The sequence below is a fragment of the Vidua macroura genome, chromosome 3 (assembly GCF_024509145.1).
Source record: "Vidua macroura isolate BioBank_ID:100142 chromosome 3, ASM2450914v1, whole genome shotgun sequence".
NCBI classification, from domain to species: Eukaryota; Metazoa; Chordata; class Aves; order Passeriformes; family Viduidae; genus Vidua; species Vidua macroura.
The window spans coordinates 34,546,298-34,562,569 of NC_071573.1; positions in this window are offsets into that span (position 1 = coordinate 34,546,298).

The window sequence follows — 16,272 nt, forward strand, 5'->3', positions numbered from 1 at the left end:
GGGCGGTCTGATAGAAGCCACCCGCCACTGACTGGAATTGCTCTCGGTGGCACAGCTGGACACACCACAGCACATTTCCTGTCATATGCAGCCCGTATTCTGGCAACATCCCAGCAACACCAGAAAACCCCAAATACCCATCTTTCCTGGAGTGCTCCTCCCCTCCAGAATGCCAGTGCACTGCAGAACACTGGCCACAGAACCCCACCTTCAGACACTGTAACTGAGGCACCAAGTGGCAGTGCAGTTCATGGTGAGTTAAATCCACACAGGGAAGTGGGGTCTCTGCTCACCAGGCCTCTTCTCTTTCAGCTGTGAATCCAGGAATCCTCAAAAAAACTTCGTTTGAGTTGTGACAGCTTCTAAATCCAAGCCTGGCTTTTTAATAGCAGCACTCCTGGTTTGGAAACATGAAGCAGTATAGACACTTCCCCGTGCAGAGTAATGATTAAAATCAGCAGTGCTGTAGGCTCTCTTGAAACTTGCTGAAGATTTATTCTTTAAATGAGAGAATGATTTATTTCAACAATTATCTTCAGGCAGATTAAATTATGTGCTTTCAGGGCTCTTATTCACCACAAAATTAAGAACACTGGGTGCCAGCCATGGAAGCCCTGTGAGTCTTTGGGACTCAGCACTGATGGAGACTCATCCCGACCCAGAAGAAAGAGCTGTCTCTTTCCCATGGCCACAAAATGCCATCCCTGACCTTCTGCTTGGCTCCACCATTTGCACAAATCCTTTGGCTTCCCCCTACTTGACCTCCTGCAAGTTGCAATGGACATATAAGGCACATGGCTCCCCAGGACCACACCAGGCATGCTCTGGGTCGGTGTCATGATGGAAGAGTTAGACTGAAAGGATTGACTGATTACAAGCCAGATGCCCCATAGCAATACAGCATTTTATAAGAGTATGTTTTAAAATGCTCTAAAAGACCAAAGGTTTTTCAGTAAAGCAGTAGCTTGCAATAAGTGGGAAGTCTCCACCAGGAATGTTGAGTGCATTTTTTTTAAGAATAAAATCTAAGAAAACTCTTCCTGAAATGAAGCTTTTCTCTCTTAAAACAGAGAACCCTGGCTTCAGCTGGCAGTCTGAGAGAAATTTTATCATCATGTAAAGCCACTTTTTTGGCTTTGATGAACCAGGCTGAAAGTTGAGAGGGAGGGAAGGTGTTGAGGAATACTTGCTGATGAATAATCTCTTCCACTCCAAGAGCCTCAAATCCAAACTTAAAACAAGGGGTCCTTGCATCAAAAAGTTTTGGAAGAATGATTTGCATCTTTCCCCCATCTCTGGAACCTAGATCTCTGCTTCATACAGAAGAATCCTCAAATGTTGATTCTCCTTTCCATTCCCACTCCATTATTTCTATGTCCCTTGATTTCAGCTTTTGCTCCCTTTACGGTTTTGCAGCTCTGACTCAGTAAACAAAAGCCAGTTGTTCTGCGTGTACTGGACTTGTTCCTGTTCTTTCACCACAGACCAAGATCCCCTGACATGAGCCATTCACACTGCTCAGTGCTCAGTGTCAGCAGCAAGACACACTGAAATATGGAGAGTGAAAGCCCTGCTGAAATACGTACTCCAGAATTAAAGATACTCAAATGTACAGGAAACTTTTAAATTGTAATGTGATCATCCTAGACCACAGGCCTGAACCAACAGATTTTCAGTACCACCATGCTATGACTCATTGTGAATTTACCTCCAACAGCAATATGAAAGATCGTGCTCAGGCTGAAAAGTCACGCTCAGTGTTGCAGCTCTTCTGTCATTTCAATACCTTTATTTTTCACTCAGACATAATTATTCAGTAGTAGAAGCATAAAACACCTACTTGGCTCAGCCAAGCCATCACTTTCTTAGCAACAGAATTCACTATACTTGTTTTTTAAATAGTCTAAAACCTAAAAAATAAGAGCCATGGATAAGTGTTGTAAAGTCTTGTCTAGACAGTTGTTTATAATATGTGGGCATTTAGTATACATTTTATTACTCTCCTAGGACAGTAGTGTCCATGCATAAGTTACTTGTCTGAAATCCTGAATCCACAGGAAGAGGAGGACAAGAGCAGAAACAAGGGGGGTCCAGAGACTGGCAAGTGAAGTGCCCAGGAAGCTTAAAGAAATGTCTGGGAAAAAAAGGCTGAGAACACCGGGATTATGATTATTAAAAAAAATTATGTGAGAGTTACACAGCAGATCAAACACACAGAGAGCTGTGTCCTCTTCAGCCTTCTCTCCTAACAAAAGGTTTTCTCAATGGAGTAGAAAAATTATATTTTTATATGATTTAAGAAAAGTCTCAATATGAATAAATAATCCATGGAAAACAACTGGGAAACCACAAATGCTGCACTTCACAACAAATCAGTGTTATTTATGACAAGGTACAGCTACAGGGTTATCAAGTCCTGCGATTCTCAGCCAAATGACTAACAAAAGGCTTGGCATCCTTTTTTAATTTAGGAAAATAATTAATTGCTTTCTAATTTCTTTTGTCCTTATACTGACCAATACCAACAAATGTTATCACACTGGATATCTTAACTGGTAGGGCAGTGTTTGTATTTATTGCTTTCCTCCTTATGTCACTGACTTCTCTATAGAATGGTGATATTAACAGCATTTTCCTTGTTTAAAGACAGTCCCTTTCAAGCTAAGAGTTGTCAGAAATCTCTCAAAAGCAGGACTTGAATTGTGAAAATGCTGCTTATATAAATTTTTTTATGATTATAGCTTTTTGTTGCCAAAACGCCAATGACTATTTTGAGTGAGAATATGACTCTTGTGCTAACATATGTAAGCATAAGAGATATTGTGAAGGAACCACACTGTAATAAAAGCAATAGCTATAATAACACTTATGCAAAAACAGCTGTTCCTAATTCTTAGGGGTCTTTATGGACTTCTGAGTCTCTGGAAGTTTGGAGCAAATTGTTTAGTTTATAAAAACCTTGAATTAAAGACTAATCAGTTTTAATTGTGGTCAAAGTTATCAAAAATTTAATCACGTGTTTTAGAAAGCTGGGTCCTGATGAAAAGTGTGCAAAATAAAGACCCCACAGGTCCATTTGGATCAGTTTTCAAGCTGTGTTTATCAACAAAGTTTGAGTCACCAGAGTGAAAGACCAGCCTTGAAAGCCTTGCACACAGCAAGGTATTTCAGCAATTGATGTCAGACAATTGATGTCTTCAGTTTCATGGTGAAGTATATATTTCATTTCCTGCCTGGATTGTTTTTGTGTAAGGCTAAGTGCTTATTCCTAAGCAGGTTTTCTTACTCACTTTGATTTACTTTATCTCTTTATGCCACTTTTCTGCCTCAACTGCTTAAATTCAGTTTTATGGACTAAGGATTATCTCCTGGTGAATGTAGTTGATTTCTGATCCCAGTTATCAGTGCAAAACACAACCATCACAATCTTACTGGAAGCTGTTTGTTTGCTGTCCTTAAAAAAATTCCAAGGTGACTTCCCATATATCTGAGGCCAGCTAAACACTGGGACATATAAAACCTCTTGGACTCAATGAGAGATTTCCTAGAAACTTTGAAATATTCTATAAAATTACTGTCTGGTCTGCTTTAGAGCTGGTCTACCCCATGCCTTTCATCAAGGTCTCTTCAACTTTCTCCCACCAATTAACTCCCTCCCAAAACTGGCAAGGTCAGCATTTCCTCCTCTGGTGACCAGGATCACATAGTTAGCCACTGGATGCAGAGTTCTGACCACATTTCAGATCTGCTGTCCATATACCTACCAAGAATGAAGCAGGTCACACATGGGAATTTATTCTGTATTTGGAAGGCATGTCCTTGGAAATAAATTGGGCAAAGCTAATTTGGGCTTGGGCTTAATCCTCTTTCAACAAAACATCCCACATTTTTTGTTACCTGAAGTCACAAACATAAAGACCCTATTTGAGTAGAAAAACAGAAGTCACGGAATGGACATACTCTTTTTGGAATGCCAGCTCCACTTTGCCAGGTCAGGTCTGACAGCTTTGCATTTTGTCACTTGATGTGGATAGGTTTAAACAACCTAAAACCAACCCATGTACAAACTTCTGGGCAGCAACAAATCTTTCCAATCCCTTGCCATCAGTGGCTGCAGAGCACTCACAGGAGCACAGGCACTCTTTCTCAGGGAAGCATCATGCTTAGAATCACAGCACAGTGAACTGTCAAGTCTTATTTCCCTTCTTAATGGGTTAGCAAATGGGCTGGTGTGTTTTTACAAGCATCTAACTTGTGAATTGATAGTGTTTACCTTGGCTATTATTTTTAAGGAAGCCTACTCTGGCCACAGTACAAACATCCCTTTTGCTGCAGGCTGTCCCTTTGTCTGGCACTCCTAGGCTTGGAGCCTATTCACTGGTCCAGTGCTCACTCAGAGAGGAGCCTCCCTGGATACAGAGCTCAAACTTTCACTGGTCTCCATCCAGGCTAAAAGTGGCCACTTGAAAAAAAAAAAAAAGTTCAAAGAACAGGCAAACAATTCCAGAGTCCTGGAGAAATAAAACATTGCTAGAGGAAATCTCTGGTGCAAACAAGGCTCAATAGGTACAGTGGGAAAACATTGTTTTCCACCCACCCCTGAGCTATCCCAGTGAGAGTCTTCAGAAGAGCAGCATTCCTCCAGTCCCCTGCCCTCTACACAAGGAGCAGGCATCGTTTGTGCACCGCCCAGGGGGAGATGGGAGGGTGAGGTGTGACTCCAGTGATCTGCACAGGATGGGTGCAGTGGGGCCTGCCCTTCCTGATGAATGGCTGCTCTGCAAAGCAGAGAGAAAAGGGGCTCTCTACCTAAAAAAAAAAAAAAAAAAAAAAGAGGGAAATCAAATATTTCCAATTACCAGGCAGTGTAAATCCAGCTTATGCCCTGTTCTTGAATCTATAGAGCCCTGGGAACCCATTCTACTCCAGCAATATGGACCAGGGTGCTTTCAAAATGTGTGTAGCTGCAGAAGAGAGGGGGGATGAGAGGTAAGAGACATATTCTCTGTGTAAATAAATGAGGCTGATGAAGAAATGTTGCCTTTCCACTTTCTGGCCCAGATGAAATAAATGACCTCCCACACAAGAAAGAGCTGTTCTCTACCAAAGGTGAGGTAGGTGCCACACTTGCAGCTTCTTCAGCTGGAGGGGCACATGGAAGAGCTGGCAAAACAAAAGGGAAATCGAGATGTCTGCAGGATCCACAGGAGGGAGCACAGCTATCCCCAAAATCCCAGCTCCTCTTGGCTGTTGGACAAAAAACTCTTCTCCCTTCTGCAAGGTCTTTCCTTTCCTCTTGTGTGGAGAATTCTGTGAAAGAAAACCCTGAGGAGTTCAGGAATTACATGCCCATCACTTCATGCAGATGCATCCAAGAAAGGACTGGACAAGTCATTCAGCTGAAGAATGACTTCATTGCAACAACTGACACATCCCTATCAATTCTGTTTTTAAAACTGGTTATTGCAGCAACATAGTCACTTACACATAAGTGAAGCAAGGAGTTTAAAACTATTTAGCAAGATTATTTTTTCTATTAAAAAGAGGTCTGAGGTAGATTTGTACTCCCATACATAAAATCCTAAACAAAAGCATTCCAATGTAAACGGCTAATAGTGGTACATTCAGAATTGTTCTGTTCTGCAAGTATGAAAGCTAAACTACCTAAATATTGTTAGTTATGGAGGATGACCCAATTATGTGCTTTAAGAGATTTGTGGGTGAGCAGTGAAACAAATATGTTTTGCCACAGACTTTGGCAGAGGGAAGCTCAGGGAAAGCTAAAGAGAGAAGGAAAGTAAGAGATAAGACAGGGTGGTGAAAGGCAAAAGTTGGTATCAGTGAGATCTGCTGCTGAGTATGCCCCTTATTTGTTACTTTGCAAATACAATGGAGATGCAAAAAACAGGCTGGAAACTTCCTCTGAGGAGAAAAATCTATACCCTTATATACCTCTCTCCAGTATCTTCTTTAGCAATCTTGCCTTTGGTTTCAGTGTAACATGAACAGACCTATCTACTTACAAAAGCTCCCCTCTTCCCACCAGCCTTGTTTGTTATTTTATGTGTTTCTGCATCATTTGCAGAGTTTGCTTTGATCTACATTCCTCCTGGATGTGCGGTTTCCTTTTTGGCTACCAAAAGGAAAACTGTTTGGTTTGAGAATTTTGAAGCTTATTTTGAAGCTTCGCTGGCCCAAAATACCCATTTTTAATCCAAATGAACACAACTCAGTGCTTTCAGCTCTTCAGCCCTAGTTGCCTTCCTTTCAGGAAATATCTCTTTGAACAATAAGTGACCACTTCATACTCTAATAAAATGTCCAAACTGTAATTCCAGCTGGCATAAATGAGAGCATTCTGTCTGCTACAGCTAGGTTTGAATTTCGACACTCATATATACATTGATACTTGAATTGCTTTCATTTTAGCGTCATCCTGAAATGTTCAATGTTTTGTGTCACATCTGATACCCACTAAAATATACCAAGCTGCTCTAAAACATTATCAGAGCAGGTAATTAGGAATTCTCCCAACATACCTTTATTACAGGCCCAATCTGTCTTCCACCAATGGCAGAATTCCTGCAGCCTCCAAGGGCTGACTGGACTTTGGTGCAATTGCAAAATGGCTGCATGGAATAGGTGATGTTGAATGTAAAGTTTGTGCCATTTTAATCCTTCCTCCTTCTCTAGCAAGCATCACAATGTGACTGCACAAGGAACAGTCCATAGACAAAACACAGTTCACAAATAACAGGTAAACAATCTTCAAATGAGAAGAGAAGCCAGGACACATCCTTGGATTGACTCTTTGACTGGGAAACAGGATATATTCTTCAAGGACCTTGCAGGCATGGTCCCAGAGGACAATTAGAGATTAGATCTTCTCTTCTTTGGGGTTAGGCCACAGGAGTTAACTTGGGAAACAATTCATATAAACAAAGTGCTAGCAAGAGGAAGGGCACTGTCAGATTCTGCTTCTGTGTCTTTACTAGACACGGGCCTTCATGTCAAGCTCCACATTAAGAACTTGGTTTCAAATGGTAACAGAGCATTAACTGACATCACCAATACTAGAAAGGAGCAACCCCCTGAGATTCTGGAGATTAATTAACTATTTTGGGAAGATTCTTAATGAGATAGCCTAGAATTAGAGTATCCTGATCCACTGACTAGAAGTAAGTAAGTAAAATGTGCTTAGTATCATTCAGGGGATACTGAGCTCCTTCCAGAAGAGCAAGAGCAGAACCTAGGAGATTCATGCTCTTCTCATCTGCAGCCTGGTCTAGTATAGGCAGTCAAAGACAGAGTTGCTCTCTATGATTAATTTTTGTTCTAAGAAAAAATTGATGAGGGAAATTTGTATCCAAATGCCCGCTTACTGCATGTAAGCAGCGGGGGAAAGCATTCCTACTTTGCAAGAAGAAAAAGATTCCTCATAAAAACACAGCCATGCCCATTTTACCAGAGTAAATATTAAGAAAAGTGTTACCAGGGATAAGTAACTGAAATATCTGAGAATAACTTCCCTTTTTGACACAGATACATATATAAATATTAGGAGAAAAAAGCATATACATGGAGCAATGTGTATGTCCACCATTATATGAATTATGAATATGAATTATATTAATTACATGAATTGTAAATATGAATTATATTAATTATTAAGTCGAAATACAAAGTCTATAAAAATTATGAAGAAGCTTTGCTGGAAAAGGAGACACATATATGGGACTTGTAAACTGCTCTGTGTTCGATCTAAAATTAAGTAAATGCAAGTTGTTTCCTGCTAGGTGTATGTGGATGAGGCTATTGCTGATTCTAATGTGGTTTTCTGTACACGATCTCTTGAAACACATTTCTCTGTATTTCTAAGATATAAGACTTTACTATTAAAGATACATTAAACACAGTGATGGTGTTCCGTGTAGTTCTTTCTGCAAAGCCGAACTCCCCATCTAGGAAAGTAAGAAGATTAAAGTATCACAGAAGAAAATTATTACTTGCACCCAAAAAGCAGTGCCAATGGACAATCCAGGAAAATACATGGTTTCTTTTCTAATTAAATGTATCTAGATGCATACCTAAATTGTAAATCTGAGATAAATAAGCCAAAGGCAGGAAACACCCTATATCCCAGCTAGCAATGCACTACAAAAGCAGCACATCAGGGTTACCCCAAAGCAGAGCCCCCAGAGCAGAGCCTGCCTCAGCTGTGCTGCCTGCCATCTTCTGCATTGTCAGGACCACAGCTTGCATCATTAAGATGTGAAACGGATCCACTTCTGTGATTAGGCTGATCCAAGGACATGGACAGAAGAGCAGGATTTAATGGGCAGGCAGGCAGGAAAAGTCTTTTAACACTTTAGAAAACATTGACTTGGTGGAAGGAATTGGCTAGCTCAAGGGATTAGTAATGAGATACTGAGCCCCTTAGCTCTAGGTCACCACACTGAATCTGGTCCAGGTCAGTAGAAATCAAAAGCTGTTGCTGTTCAGTGGCCTTCAGGAATCAGTTGGTGGTCCCACCCCAGCCACCTCTGGCAAAATATCTGTACCAACACTAATGATAACAGTTGGCAGCACTTACAGGAAAGGTTTAGGGCTGGCACAGGAAAAGTCTGAGCAGAGAAAGATGTCCCTGCAAGCACACTAGGCTGTGACTCAAGAAAAATGAGAAAACAAGCTCCCTCATCTTCTACAGATTTCCAGTGTGACTTGGGGCATGAAATTGAGGATCCTGTTCAAGAAAACTTTATTTCCTCTCTGCAATGGTCTTTACAAGGCATTTAAGGCATAAACATCTCTGAAGCTCAGACCTCCAGCTTTAAAATGGAAATAATTATCTTAAAGTGCTTCTGCAGGGAGATGCTGAGTAAAGGGGAAATACAGAAGTTAACAAGAAACCAAGACAGGGGAGCAAGCCCTTTCCAAGTAAAATCAGCTCCCCTACCTCCAAAGCAAGGCATTTGCCACATATGTACCTATTCACAAAGCTCTGTGCTTCAGGTGCTTTAAAAAAGGAAAAAAACTAAATTCGCCTTACAGCAAAGAGTACCCCAAGAAAACCCCAAATTTCCACTGCTGCCCAGCAGAGCCACATCAAAGAATCCAGCTGCTCCCAGCTTTTATCCCACCTAGGATGAAATTCTAATGTGTTGTGCAGGAGGTCAAATAGATTACCATAATAGCCCCTCTGGCCTTAAAAACTATGAAATTGGAGAGTGAATCACAAGACATCAGTCACCATTGAAGGCAGGATGGTAGGCGGCAGAGCTCAGTGATAGGGTGTGATATGGCAGAATAAATCCAATGTTCTTAGGCCCTGTGAAGCTGGGAAACTGACATTTTGCCTTCTTTGTTGCCCCTTTGGGACATGGCAAGAGATGCAGGTTATTATAATAAAAAGCCCAGTCCCGCTGTCAATGCGGCCTAAGAACTCTTACGGGAGTGAGTGCGTGAAGGATTGAGAAACACTAGTTATTTTCAAACTGGATTAAGTCTTTCAAAAGCTAATAGGTTTCCAATGAGCTGTGGTGTTGCTGCTGCAGCTGCTCTAATTTGAGAATAAAAGAATGTAGGCTTTGTGCCTAGGGTCCTGTTATTGATCCGAGCAAGAAGGATGGGAGGGAAGGGGGTAGAGGAGGGTTATCCTCCTTTCAGCTGGGGCAGGGGCGTTCCTTTCAAAGTCACATTATCTGCTAATAACAACAAAACCTAACCCCATGACATGCTGCTCTATACAGGATTGCACTTGTTGAGAACTAAAAGCATCAGAGAAAAAAAAAACCTCCACTGGCAACCTCGGGCAGCAAACTGCATTGAGGGCCCACGAGACTCAACAGATGGGTCTCGAGACTCCCTCATTAGGAAATGTGCCTGTTCCTTTGCATCTGCTGCCCTGCTCCATGCCATGCACTCATTAGCATTGCAGGCTCACAGATTCCTTAGCACGTGCTTCCAATAAATATTGGAGAGAAAGGAGGGGACAGAAGCCACTGCTCAGAGCAGAGAGATGAGGGGTCACCCACTAGGCTGGGAAATCCTTACACACACACACACTCTGGCCCAGCAGCCCCAGAGCAGGGAGGACAATAAAAGGCAGCCAACCACAAATGTGCAGTTAAAGGGGCAGGTGTGGAATTGCTTCTATTCAAGTTGTAGCAGATCCTCATTCGTTCCTCTCTGCCCCAGTAAATAAAAATCACTATTATATATAGGAAAACCCCCCAACAATTCAGGGTAACACACAGATTGTGGACCTACAAGAGTCTGTGGCCCCTTTCAGACAGAAAGGTGGAGCACACTGGGTAATGCCATTACCTTCAAAGAAGTTAATTGGTTTTAAGGGTCCAGTTATACAGCCAGGCTCTTTTTCTTTCAGGTCTTCCAAGCTGTCCTGCTGCCACAGTGCCACAAATAAGGGATGTCCTTCACCCCACCTGGAGTGGTCCATGCCTCAGGGCTGAGGTCAGGAGCAATTGAAGAGAAAATTGTCTTCTGTGTGCTTGAAAACCTTGTGAGACAAAACAGCTGTCAGGGAGACAGGAATGGAAAACCTTCCAGGTACTGTGGAAAGAGCAAAGACAAACCTTTAACCAGAGAGGCAGGGTGACAGGGACCTGTACCTTGCTCAGACTCCCAAGAAGTCCCTTTATTTGCCACCTCTCCCTGACGCCCCTAGACTGTTCTTATTCCAGTCCTTCTCATTTGCTCTATTTTCCACTATCCTGCTGGAAGCTGCAGGCATTTTGACCACAGCTAACTCCAGAGTGGGACTGGAAGAGTCTCAAGTGATGAACTATGTTGATACAAATCTTGTCCAAAATGCAGAATTTTCAACACCAAAACTCCCAAATCAGTGCAAACTCTGATTCTTCCAAATGCTACTGGCTCTAACACCCAGTTCTGTCAGATCTCTTGCTACATGATCAGTGACAGAAAAGTCCTCAATGCACATCTGCAGGTAGTAGCACTGTTGTGACATGCAGAATGGTCAAGAGGCTTTTTTTTTCATTCTTGTGTAAAGGATGAACACAGAGAAAGACATTTTTTCTCCCCTTTAGGGCCTTGTCTTTATCTGCACTACCAAGGACACCAGCCACCCGCTGTGGCCTGTGCTTTATCTAAAAACATTTAGCTGATGCAAAAAGGTTCCTTCCACCAGGGAGTTGGTAGTGCCAAGGGACCAAGTAAAAACAGGCCACTGTGCACAGCCCTAGCTCCCTGAAGAAAGGGTTTCCCCTGTAGATCAGCAGCATCACTCCCATGCACTAAACTTTGTGGCCCAACCCACTGAATACTCCAGCAAGTTACTTAAACACATCCTTAAGCTAAAGTTTTTTGTTTCTTGATTTAGGCACATCTCTATTTTCGGCTGAATTTGGATTTTAGAAATCTTAATGTCTTTAAAAGTTTCAGACCAAATGAAGCTAGTCCCTTTACACCCCCCACGCAGGAATAAGTAAAGTCAAGGCTCAGAATATTAGATCAGCCAGGGAATGATAGCAGGCAACGGCAACAAGTCATTTACTGTACACTCAAATTTAAATCTGCTATCACAGCTTTCTTCTCTTTAGACATTTCCTTAGCTAAATGACACCCTGTGTACTTCAGTCTTGCACCCACAGGATTGTGATTGAGAACGTATTGAACACATACTTTCACATGCAATTAACAACGAAAACAATCTGCATGAGAAGAGAAGTTCAGGCATTTTGATGCTGTCATGACAAGAAAATGAGACTTGGTCTGAGCATTTCCTCAACAAAATTGGCTCAAAGAAGCACCTTTGCAGAAAGCTGTGAGGAAAACACTACTTGAAACTTGGAGCTCTTTTAAAAGCACCCCATTGTTCATTGGAGATGAGGCTGAGCCCAGGTTTCGGTGCAGCCTCTTTGACAAGAATAGCCAAGGTTGCTGCTTATCAAATGAAAGTGTGATCTTGTCTGTGACAGATGTGCCAGCACTGCTCAGTGTCACAGTCTTTGCACCTACTGGGAGTTACTCCACCTTGATAAGCTGTACCCCTACCCAGATCTAAAACCATAGTCCCAGCCCTTCCCTGCTTTTAGAAAGTGGGGATTTGAGATCAAATCACTGCTGCACAGGAATCCCACCCCTGGGGAGGATAAGTGAAAGACAGAGCAGTTGGGTCCACAGGTTAATGTGGAGGCATCTGATCCTTGAAGGGTTAACAGAGAAACAACCAGAGAGCAGTTTTATGTGCATATAAATAAAGGAAACTGAAGGACAAACAGCACCATTCTCTGGAATGGAGTAAGGTCTCAATTTTAAGCTGTGACAGAAAGCAATAATGTTATGGATTCACTTCATTACAGCTGGATAAAACATAAAGGTTCTACAACAGATGTATTTTTTGGTACTACAACTTTAACTCTTTCAGGGACTTTACTTGTTCTCACTGCAGTAATTTCTGAGTACCCCAGAATCTTTTTTTTTTTTTTTTTTCTCCGAGTATCCTCTGAAATAGATTTAGTGCCTCACTTTCATTCTGGGGAATGAAACATTTCTAACATACAGAAAAACTAAGGTTGGAATCTCAAAGTGACAAAATGCACATGCACAATAAACACAGTGCAGCTTTGAAATTTTAGCTGTCCAGGGAAAGGGGAAAGTAAGGGCTTGTGGCAGCAAACTGGATTTGCAGCTCTGGTTACTAGAGCATCTTCTTCTCCAAAATATTTTATCACATTTGGAAAGCTTGCCTGAAGAAATGGCTTTAAGAAATGGCCTGACTGGGAAGCTTTCATGGAAGTGGGAATGCACTCTTCAGTGCTGGGTAAATTGTGCTCTTTCTCCTAACCTCTGCCACTTGCTCAACTTTCCCATCAGTGGTAGTTTTCTCCCCTGCTCCATTTGTGAAATAGTCTAACACCGGGTGTGGCTTCCCCACAAAACACTTCCTAATTAGTTTCTAAGCATTAAATGATTATGGAAGCGCAATTCCCATTCCACTCAGGTGATGAAAAGCTTTACAGGAGTTCAGTCTCACTTTGTAATTAGAGAAATTAGCTTTCTAAGTTTAGATCACTCAACTGTGCAAATGGGTTCATCTGCTGGAATGTGTTGCTCCGAAATGCATGTCAGCCAAGCAGCACGGCACGGGCCCTATCTCTGCTCCGCGACACTCGCCCAAGTGGGCAGGTCACTTCCAGAACAGCCAGAGGAAAATGAAGTGTTGTGGGTGTATTATAGGAAAGCCTTATCTAAAAGCTCACTCATCCGTGATTGACTGTGGCGATACATCCTTCTCCTTGCAACAGGGAAGCTTAACTCCTAGATAAAGGATTAGCCGAGTGGATGAAATTTCACTCTTCTACTCAGTTTGTCCAGGCTTACATCTAAAACTGCAGCAAATTTATTTTATTGGCTAATTTTGAGGAGCAAAACTACTTTTATAAAAATCTGAAGGAACAAAGGGCTCCTTTAGCCTCTTCGTTTGCTGCGAAAAGAGGTCATTGAGCTTTATGAATTCTTTATGACCACAGATTCCACATGTCAACAGATTCTTTTCTGGTAGTCCTTTAACTGGTTTATTAAAGGCTGATGCAGCAGTCAGTCCCCTATGATTATGTGACTGTCTTGATCTGCATTACAGTAGTAAACAAAAGTTTAGTCACCGACTTGAAAATGAGATGCATCAGGTCCCTGAACGAAGAACTTTTCCAGGGGCACCATTCCAAGCTTACCTTCAGGTATCACAAATCTAAGGAAATCCTGTGGGATTGTTCACAGCCATGGCTCAATGAGTCACTGAGCTTTAAAAGGAAATTACAACTTTCCTCACACAAAGAATTGACTTCATGACACCTGACCCTCCTAAGCCAGACACTCCCTCTAAAGGCTGTGATCCTGGTCCCACCGAAGTCCTGGGCAATCTCCCAGTGGCCTCAATGAACAGCTCTATATTAGGGAGCTGATTCAGGCCCAAAGCCTGAATTGAAGCACTGCCTGTAACGCTGGGCTTTGGCACACTCGATGTCTGTAAGGGCTTCTAATGTGGATGTGATCTAGTTATGTCGGAATAGGAAGATTAGCAGGAAGTAACTTTACGCAATGTAAAAAGCCCAGTGCCAGACGCTGAAAAGTTCTTCACCAGCCACAGAGGAAGACACGTCGGCTCCACACCTCGTGAGACGTGCAGGCAGAGCCTTGCAGCAGGGATTTTATGTGCACCGGTCTCAGGCTGCTCCAAGCAACTGCAGTTCAGGCCCCTGTGCACACGCAGCAGTTTGCACTTTGCTGCATCTGTAGGAAAGGGAGCATCTTGAAAAGATGCTCAGGCTGCAGGCAACTTGCTCAGCTGGTTTTCAGTGCTGCTGTGCAGTGGCTCAAGGGGCCCACTGGCTACTGGGTCTCTGGGCTCTTGACAGCCCAGAGCAAAAAAGTAAGAGATGGGACTCCAAGGGGGAAATTCTAGACTAAATAAGTTTAGGGGGATTTTACTGCTGACTTCCATGAGGTCAAAATTTCTTTCAGTGCTGCAAGGGAGAGGGTTTGCAATGCACTTCTGCACATGATTCATGCTCTGCCTTGCTTTACCTATCACTAATACTCTCCATCTCAAGACACTGGGAGACTTAATTCATTAATGCTTGCAAAGCATTTTAAGTTGTTGGACAAGTAATTCTGTTTGAGGGCAGCTACTCTGCTGAGTCACAAGCACTGTGGGAAAGAGAACTCTGGATTTCCTAAGCACTGGAGTCAAACAGGTGGAGTAACCTTTTACAGAAAGGCCAACTCCAGACCTGCCCTAAAGGTACGGAGCATACCAGCAGCAGCAGGGTATTTAAAGGCCCAGAGGAGCAGATGTGTGGCACTTGGGAATGAGTAACATTTAACCAGGCTGTGGAAGATAACCAACACCCAGTGGGAAAAAAGAAGAGAGGCACTGGTATCACCAAACTGCAGCCATGTTGCAGATTAAACACCATGATGGTTTACCAGCCTTTGAAAAGTTAATGAATCCAACGAGGTACAACCAACACTACTGGAACCTGGGGGCCGAGCAAGGCTGGAAGGAGTATCCGGCAACTGCGCACCTCACAGGCATGCCAAAATCGCCAGTGTGTAATCTAAGTCGTGAACTCACAAATGGGAAAAGGATCTGCAGGAGTCTGGTGGAAGTCTGAGCACAGCTCTAAGGTGAGGGGCATAAATACCACTAGCTTTCCAGCCTGGGGCACCCTAGAAGTGGACAGACCTCACCACAGCCAAGAACAGGCACTTTGCTTTTGCCATAGGAAATGAAAACAAAGGATATAAAATTAGGTCAGAAAACTTGTTTTCCTCTGTACCACTGACTCTGGTGTATAAAATAGATATTCACACATCTACTGTGTTAGATCAGGGTGGAATAGATCAGGACATAAGAATAGCTGTTCTGGGTCAGACCGAACGTCATGTAGGCCAAGTTCCTGTCGCCAGCGCCTCAGGAAAAAGGGACAGTGATGCAGCAAGTTCCCACCACAGTCACCCAACTTCTAGACCCGCAGCCCAGGGACTTCCCAAACCAGAGACAAAGTTGGGGTGGGGTTTTTTTGGGTTTTCTTTTTTTGTTTAATGCCCTTTGATGTGTGGCTCTTCCTCTGGGAACCAGTCTGAACTCTTTCTGCTACTGTGCAAACTTTTGGGCTTCTCAATAACCTGTGACAAGGGGTCCCTTAAGTAAATCACTGGCTGTGTGGCTCTGGACCTTGCTCCTCAAAGGATGTGTGGCAGAGCAACCTCAGCACCCACCTGAAAACTGGGATAAGCCTCTGCAGCGCGGGCACAGAGTCCCTGATGGTCTCGGCACTCTGCCAGCTCTGTTCTACCGGGACTGATCAGCTGAGGGATCTTTCCTCCCACTTGGAGCGCGGGAGGCCCTCGGCGGCGCTACCTCGTGTTGAGGCGGGCACGAATCGCACGGTGGCGACTGCCACCTCCGCTTCCCTCAGGACAGCCGCTGGCCGGGGCTCCCTGAGAGTCCTGGGCAGGCCGTGCCTCCCGTCCCCTCAGGGCGCGCCGACCCGCTGCCGGCAGCGCCCCCAGCCCGCCCCGTCTCAGCTACCTAGGGGCGGGAAGGGCGGGCGGCCGCCGCCGGCCAGTGGCAGGGGAAGGGTTTCACACCGCAAAAAGTGTCCCCCAAAAGGCTTCGTTCTTCCTTCCACCAGCGCAGAGGAGGCGATGAGGAACGCGCTGCGGCTCCCGGGCGGGCAGGACCCGCGCGTCCCCTCAGCGAGCGGCGGGGCGGGAAAAGCCCTC